This window comes from Balaenoptera physalus (assembly GCF_965194825.1).
Source record: "Balaenoptera physalus genome assembly, chromosome: 6".
Taxonomy (NCBI): Eukaryota; Metazoa; Chordata; class Mammalia; order Artiodactyla; family Balaenopteridae; genus Balaenoptera; species Balaenoptera physalus.
The window spans coordinates 41,911,164-41,920,239 of NC_138885.1; the positions used below are offsets into that span (position 1 = coordinate 41,911,164).

Below are 9,076 nucleotides of genomic sequence, written 5' to 3' on the forward strand. Positions count from 1 at the left end.
AGGGCTTTCTCTAGTTGCGGCAAGTGGGGGCCACTCTTCATCGCGGTGCGCGGGCCTCTCACTGTTGCAGCCTCTCTTGTTGCGGAGCACAGGCTCCAGACGCGCAGGCTCAGTAGCTGTGGCTCACGGGCCCAGTTGCTCCGCGGCATGTGGGATCCTCCCAGACCAGTGCTCGAACCCGTGTGCCCTGCATTGGCAGGCAGATTCTCAACCACTGCGCCACCTGGAAAGCCCCCAGATTACCTTACTTTTGAGACAAAAATCTACCAATAACCATCACTTTCTCTTGTTCAATTTCCAAAGCTTTCTCTATAAAATAACCTTTTCACAAATAAATATACATTGATTCATTATTTTGCTACTTAACTTTATTTAGGTTTAATGATATTAATTCTTCCCTAATCATGTCTTTTTAATGAAAAATTATAACAAGGCCTTTACCTCATTTACTTTTAGCTATTTCATAAATACCAGAAGAGAAACTGGATGGTTTGTGAGGAAATTTAGAAAAATTTTTCCATAAAGCAAACTTAGAAATCCTTCCTTTTGGCTCCGTCTTCTAATCCTCCTTCACCGTGTTGAAGAGAGATCGAGTTTTTCCAGGTTTTTGGTTAGGTGGGTGGTTTCCAGACCGACTGGACTCTCCAGGTAGGCGATTACCGCACAGCCCTTTCTAGTCACTGGATTTATGACTTATCCAACTTTGAAAATGATCTCAGCCAGTTCATGCTTCACATGCTTTGTTCGCGGGACAGGTAAAGCTTTGAGAAGCACAGTATCCCCACTGGTGCACTGCTGGAGAGCTTCGTGAGCAAAGTAGGTTTTTCGCTTATTAAAATAATAGGGATCCAGAACAAGTCTGGTCACTCTCACTTTAGCAGTTTTTTGCATTGCTGTCCCAATCACCTTCCCCACGACCCCCATTTGGCATGGACGGATGAACGAGCTATTGACATTATTTGGCTTTGGTCACCTGGAGGGCTCCCTACGCTGTGGCGCTTCCGGCCCTGGAATCTACTTCCATCTGCAGCGGTGGCACGCGGCCGGCAGTCACCTCCCAGCTCCTTCCATAATCATTTCTGATGCATGAATTTTGGTCTACTTCAAAAAAACAATACAAAACAAAACAAAATAGTAAAATAAATAGAAAAGTACTGATGACCTATGAAGTCAGAGTGTGAGCACACAAGTTACAGAAATATGTTTTGAAAAGGAATTAAAAAGTTTAGAGAAAGTTATTAAAATAATTTCAATATAATCAGTCCATTTGAAACACAGAAACAGATGAACCAAAAAATATCAAGTTTTATTTTTCTAACTTTTTACCTTTTTCTGCATTTATTGCTCATTTTTTTAAAAAATTTATTTATTTATTTATTTATTTTTGGCTGTGTTGGGTCTTCATTTCTGTGCGAGGGCTTTCTCTAGTTGCGGCAAGCGGGGGCCACTCTCCATCGCGGTGCGCAGGCCTCTCACTATTGCGGCCTCTCTTGTTGCGGAGTACAAGCTCCAGACGCGCAGGCTCAGTAGTTGTGGCTCACGGGCTTAGTTGCTCCGCGGCATGTGGGATCTTCCTAGACCAGGGCTCGAACCCGTGTCCCCTGCATTGGCAGGCAGATTCTCAACCACTGCGCCACCAGGGAAGCCCATATTGCTCATTTTTAAGAAGGCATTGGCGCTTTACTGGTGTGAAGATGCAAGATTAGAACATAGGTATCAAATCGAGGTGGCTTGGCCAAATCTGGTCGAGAGAAGTGTTTTGTCTGACTTGCACAAAATAAATAACAAATTTATTTTAAAATTGAACACGATGCCAACGTTTAAAAATTAAGGCACTTGATACATTTAATATTGTAAGAAAAATCTATAATTCTGAGTTTTTTTGAAAAAATATAGGCCAGCTTGCAACAAGGGGCACGGCAGCCATCTGCTAGAGCTGTATACAGGCTGCTCATTTTAGCTGCGTGCAGCTCCCCGGGTAGCCAGAGCCCCATCTACCATAAACACCTGTCTCCTGCAAGATTTTAGTTTCTGCCTCCTGGGATCGTCTATGATCCAAAGAATACTTATTTCTTCTAGAAAAAGATAGAATCATAGTATTTTCTTATTTGCTTCCTGGCAACCTTCCCACCCATTCCCAAATGATAATAATATAACGTGGAAGTAAAACAAGGAGAAGTGTAAAATAACCCATTGTGAGATAAACAATCGCTCCCATGCACTCCAAGCACATCGTCTTTTTGCTTGATAATTCAGCTTGAAATGAAAATCAGTGAAAAGACCAACTATCTTCATGTCTTTCTTAACCTAGGCTTACACGAGTTCTTTGAAAGACAAACTTTCCAAAAGGGTGACAGCATCTCGGGTTGTGCAAACCTGCAGGCTAACTACAGATGGTGCCATTTAGCAATGGCCAAATTGCTAGTTACGGCCTTTTGAAAAATGCAGGGTTTATCATAGAAACACTGACAGTCGCCGGAGTACCATGTCTCTTTTGGGCATTGTTTTAACAAATGCACTTGAAAGAAAAATGTTCTCGGTTAACTACAGTTCCCAGAATACCTTGTAGAACATTCGGTCTCTAGTGATCATAAAATGGCATAGCCCTCTGCCTCCTCTGACAGAACTCAGGGGAAAGTGAGCAAGTGCATTATACCATGTGATGAACTTTAAATTATGAAAAACACTAGTGTGTAGTTTCATCGGAATTTGCATTCCGCTGGCAGGAGATAGATCTGAAATCTATTTTTATCCAAAGGATCTTGTTAAACTAAGATTGCCTGTTACTATATGTAGTTCTTTCATGCAGTAGTGCCTGATGGTACTTCTTATAAACAATAGAGAATAAATCCAAACAAGCTGAAAAATGTTTATTGCAAAATACTGTAGTTCAAGAAAAATTACATCTGCATGGACTGCATATTTTGGATGCAATTTATGGTGCAGTTTCTCTTCATTAACCACATCTCAGAGAATTTTCAAAGCATCAGTTTGCATATTATTAACATGTACTTAAAATAACAATATAGAAAGCGTCAGGATTAAAATAAAAGGTTAAGCGTAAAATGTAAGGTGCTCTCAGTGTGTCTATATACATGCAATTCCTTAGAAATTCAGCTTTTTAATTAAAGCGAACTAGACCTTACCTAGACCAGCTAGATTACTAAGTATCTCATTCTACTCTAACTATTCTCCTTAATAAAAGCAGATGGAATCCATTTTGTAAGAAAAAGTGTAGTATTAACCATCGTTGCTTCTTTTATGTAGCTAAACATATAAAATTATTCTACAGAATTTTTCATTGGAAAGAAACAGTGACAAAAAGGAAGCTATAGCATTTGAACTCGATGGAAATTTTTCTTCAGTTACTCTACATTGCAGATATGTATTTGGTTGCATGCTTGATTGTTTTTGTTTATTTTTTGCCATTTATATATATTGTCTATTATTTTACAGCTAGAGATTCTTAAAGGAAAATCTGTATCAATTTTATTTACAAATGCATATAGCATTTTAAACCATTAAAAGCTAAATGTGAACACTATTAATAAGTAAGTCTCTGAAAATTTCAATATTATACTATCCATGTGTCCTCTCTAATCATTCATACTCAGATCCTTGAGGGCATTCCTTGAGAGTTAGTGGAAGAAGATGGATTCTAATCTATTACTTATATGTACAGTTTCTATGTATAGTATAATGAAAAGTTTGTTTTCATTCAGAATTGAGTTGGAGGGAATTCCCTGGCAGTCCAGTGGTTAAGACTGGCACTTTCCCTGGTCGGGGAACTAAGATCCTACAAGAAGCCATGCAGAGCAGCCAAAAAAAAAAATATATATATATATATATGAGTTTGAATCCAGCTGGTATTTCCTAAACTCTGTGATGTTGGGCAAGTCAGTTAATCTGTCTGAGCTTCAGTTTTCTCATCTGAAAAACAGGGATAGAAATATTTACTTCATAGAATTGTTGAGAGGGTTAAAGGTCGAATCTATGCAAAGCACACATTACAGAGTGCAACACACAGGAAGTACTTTAAAAAGGTAGAGGTGGTTAATCATTATTTCCTCTCTGAATCTAAAGTACTACCAAAAGGCAGTCCAAGTCAGCCTGAATTTGTATAAGATGCCGTTTTAAAATAAGAATTAAATTTGAAATGTTTCACTTTTTCAGCTGTTACCACTATGTTTTCAAACTTCCTAGGTAGGCATATCCTACATCTCTCATTGATTAAGCCTCCAACCCCATCAGTGGAGAAATAGCCCTGCCCTGCATGGCCCTTGCCCTTTCAGGCTCCCTTGTTTGAGCTTCTCAGTTTTGTCACTCTAAGTGAATTTCTAGTTACATTTCAATGATACTTTCTTTGATGCACAAAGACAGAAATACTCACAGCTTCTCTATTTTTGCAGCATCAAACTCTTCTCAGTGTGTCTGTTGATATTGCTTCCTTCACTATAAGTTACTTGAGGGGTACCTCAGGGTGTTTCCCTAGCATTAATACACTACCTACAAGTTGCTAGAAGAGAAGCAGCTAGATTATTTGAAAACTATGCTATGAAAAAGAAAGTTTAACTAAATGGAAGTTAAACAATGTTAAAAGCAAGTTTTGCAGTGTAAAACCACATTTGTTTTATGGAAGGAAGAGGTGCAGTTTGTTTTACTCTTCCTTAATCCATGATTTTCATATCAGAACTCCTCCATAAGTGTTGCTGGTTCAGCCTGCCATGGCCCTCGTCGTGTAAGGCCACCGTAGCTCCAGCATCAGCCTGGTCTCGACCTCTGCTTCCTCTCCTCAGCAGCGTGGAACAATGCCCCAGGCCATCTTCCCCAGCCCTGCCCAGCACCGGGTAATTCAAGCACTGAAAAGATGCAACTCCACCAATCTAGACCATGTTTAAAAATAACACTCCTAACAGAAAAACGTCACTGCAAATGTGAAAACATCATATGATAGCCACCATTTTTTCCTTATTTATTGATGACCTAAAAATAAGCATTTTGTTTCAATAGTTCCAATATGTTCACCAATGTTGTTTGCTATTTTCTTGCTAATACCTATTCATGTGATGCTTTTCGGCCTTGCCACTCACTGACACACAAGCTAAATATATTGCAGAAAGTCAGTCATCACGTGCACACCGGAGATTTTGGTGACTGAACTTTACTTTGGGTGGGGGGATTGAAGTTATAAATCAGAATGTTTTGAAAGCAGCTAAATCCTATGAAATACTTCTAGAAATTCAATGCCAAAAATAGACTCCAAGGGAATGTAAAGTGTAAGAGTCTGTCTTTGTGAATATTATGAATGTTGTACCATATTCATGTATTTTGATGCAAAAAAGGAATTATTTAAAAGTAAAAGTCTTGTCATAACAGATTTGAACTCAGATGAATTCAAAGTCTCAATACTTTAGTTTGCTGTGTTCTCTTCTGTGATTTTTTCCACAAACCAAACCAGAGAAATCTCACTGATCTTCACTTTAAAATAAGATAATCTGATCTATTTCTCAATGCACTTTTATTTGATCAGTACCCATGTAAGATGAACCCACATGCTCTTAACCTTTTTCATGCTCCTACCTCGTGGAGCCCTTTTTAGCCTTGTAATATGTGCCATAATAAGGACTCAGAAAATAAAAATCCCCACTTGTTCCATTTGCTAGCTAGCGCTCCAATCTTCAAGGCCTATCACTAACCCCGAAATTCTAGCACTGAAGTTAAAGCGGGTCACCTCCAGGGAAAACCACCAGCAATTTCATTTTTAAAACATATTTGATTTTCTTTTCCTAATCTTCTTCCAGCCTTTCTTTCTTTTCCTTTTTTTTTTCCTCTTACACTGCTGCGTGCTTTAATTTTGCTTTCAGTCAGTAGTTTAAAAACTTTAGCTTCTAATAACTGGAAAAAATGGTTATTTAAAGATAACTGCAACTTGCTTAACATGCCAGGCTATCATATGCTCAGTGCTTTGAAGCTGCAAATTAATGACGAGCAGGAACAGTGACTATCTTTCAGAGGAAACTGACCTCTTTCTAATGGCACATCGCTAATGTCATCTGTCTACTGCATCTCATTATGTGAATTTCACGGAGTTAAAAAAAAAAAAGTATCTTAAGGCTGTGCACAAATAAAAAGGACCTTCTAGTATTAAGCACTTTGAAAATTTTTGATCTCTTAAAATACCTTCCTTAGATACTGCTTCCCCCTTTTGTGCATGGCACGCTGCTTATGTCATCTATTCTCTGTGACTAATTATGTTAATTTTGTGCCATAAAAGTAACTGAAGGCTGTTAAGAAATAAAAGCTTTTGAGTGGCCTTATTTCATAAACACCCCTTTTGAGCAAGGCGCATTTAGTCATATTTGCAGTAACAGAAAGAGTCTTGTGCTAAAAATACAACAAAGGCTCTTGAATATGGCCATTTATTCCCACTTTATTAGGTAATTTATGAAAAAGTATGAAGGGAAGCCTTTTTGTTACCATAATTTGCATAAAGCTGGTGCCCCATTAATGAGATAACTTCCTGCCTTTTGTGTATCACCAGCTGGAAATAGAAATGGAGGAACTTTTCTGTAGCCCAATTACTTAACCTGCTGAGTTCAGAGTTGGAAAGTAAACAGGATTCCTATCTGCCAAAGAACTTTATTTTGGTTCCTCTAACCTGATTTTTTAGAATAAAAATAATTAAAAGAAGGATGAACACCAAAGGCTAAAGCTAACTAAATGTCAGCAAGGCCATATGTTAGAATGTATATTTACCTCCCGAGAAAATTACTTACTTAATAATCATATTTTCCCCTTTGGAGCACAGTTGTGGGTTTACCTTTGCTGTCATTGGATCAAATGAGTAACTTTTGATTGTATATATGAACATATGGGACTATACATATGACAAAAAGAAAAAACTGTGAACTAATTTTAGATTTTTTGGAGGGGCATTGAAGGGGGCAATGAATTGCATTGGGATTTATTACAGTTATGAATTGCAGTGTTTCAGCAAAAGATATTAACAATATTTCAAAATAATAATCATTCTATGCTACTGAAAAATACCTTGGAGATACAATAAATATTAATCAAGGTCCAAAACATGCTAAGAAGAGTACATAATTTTGCCATGAGGGGTAGAAATTCTACACCTACCATAAAAGCATAGAAGAATAAAATGGGGCAAAAGAAGAGGGGTCATTCTGAAGTCACAGCTTGTATGTACATATGTGCACATACACCCATACCCACACGTACATGCCCACCTGCAAATACAGTATTAGAAAAAACTTTGTTAACTCCCCACAAACATGAGTCAATGCAAAGAAAAATTCTGCTTATCAATAAGTGCCTATATGATTTAATAGAACCTTTGAAAGTGATAGTCAAATTAAGCTATTACTTTTTTTTCTCTCCAGTTCTCCAGATGACACATCGTAAAGGTTGTTCAGTGGTATGTCAACACAGAAAATAAAACAAGAATAAGACCAGAGGGGCAAAACCACCGTCTTTGCTTAGGTTTAACAATAAACTAGAGAAGTGGATGGTTAGCCCTATGATCTCATCTTCTTTTAAAATAAGGTCTTGAACACTCAAATTATAATAAGAAGTCATCTTATAATGAGGTCAGAATTTCTGTTTTTCTGTATACCTCATAACATCTTGGGTAAATTGCATTTACTGAAATAGTGGAAGTAGTTGCAAAAGCCTTGACAACTATCAAGAGCTATCAAAAACTTTGACAACTATCACCATTCAAATGTGCTGTGTTTTAACTTGTAAGGTTAAGCACGATCATGAATCATTCTACTTATATCCTTATACTCTGGACAATCTTCTCTGCAGTTAAATGCAAAGCCTAGATTCTAATGTGTGAGACAATTCCTCTCCTTAGGAGACTCCTTTCACCTACACCTTGAATAGGAATTTATTAAGCATATTTCGTTTAACCCATCAATTATACCAGGGCACCATTTCCCAAACATAATAACCTACAAAATAGTTTTTGCATGATACGTTTACCTTCTATGCCTTCTTAGAGACCAGTGAATCCAATGTGAGAAATGCTATTCTAGGAGAGTAACTTTCTTGTTTGAAGTCCACTGCTGGGGAGTTATTTCTTTTCAATTGCTTTTATAGTCTAAAGTTTGTTTTAAGAGAATTATAAGTAGACAAGGAAAACAAGTATTACTCATCCAATCAATGCAAATTGTCTTTGTTTTTAAACATAGACGTATGGAAAAAAGCATAGATAAAAGGCTATCAAGAATACCCTGAAATTCCAAACAGTGTCTCCAAGAAGTTAGCCAGAAATTGGTTAGTCTGAATAGACACTTCCTATTCCGCTTTCGTCTCACTATCACCTGCAAAAGAAATATACCCCACGTATCGGTCACAGCCTTCCATTTGTTTGTAACTGGACTTGTGACAAAATCTGTAATTTAGATTTTCATGAGAGTTAGTCATGTGAACCACTGAAACATAGAGGAAGAAAAGAGTGTAATGGGTAATCCTTTAAAAAACAAAAAGACGAGGGCAAACTTAATTAAACTCAGTGGAGAAAGTAGCCAGAATAACAAAGCAAAACACATAACTGTAATATCTTTTAGTTTAATGTTTTTTGTATCACCAATATTTTATATTCTAGCCACGCTACTAAAATTTCTATATTCTGACTCAAATTTTTCTGATGTAGACCTTAAAATTAGTTGATCTTCCAAAGTTTCAGAGTTGAATGAAGCATTTAAGCAAGCTCTGTATAACAGTTAGGTAATACACAGTATTCAGTTTTAGACTATTAATTAAGCAATAATTTGGGGACAGATGAAACTGATCCATTTAATTCTTACCTTGCAGGGTAGAAGGCCTTAGGAATATAAAGATAGCTCTTTCTTCCCTTGCCACCTCCCTAAAATTCATATGAACTCTCCCAAAAGAGCTCAGAAAAAGAAATCAACAATCAGCATAAAGTTAACACACTGCTAAAGCTATGTGAAAGTATTGAGAAATTTATGGGGGAAAGTTTGAATCAACAAATATTTTCTATATTCCTACTGGTAACTCCAAGGCCTTTTTTTTTCTCTGTTCTTTT

At 37.2% G+C, this 9,076-nt stretch overlaps 1 pseudogene across 1 annotated transcript in view; it reads right to left on the reverse strand.

Moving 5' to 3' along the window:
* LOC309662412 (small ribosomal subunit protein uS17m pseudogene) overlaps window positions 1-7,400 on the reverse strand; it is a 518,440-nt pseudogene extending 511,040 nt beyond the window's left edge. The window contains exon 1 of the transcript XR_014268408.1: window positions 244-7,400. The product of XR_014268408.1 is annotated as a small ribosomal subunit protein uS17m pseudogene (transcript). The remainder of the gene's footprint in view (window positions 1-243) is intronic.
* Between the last annotated feature and the right edge of the window lie 1,676 nt (window positions 7,401-9,076).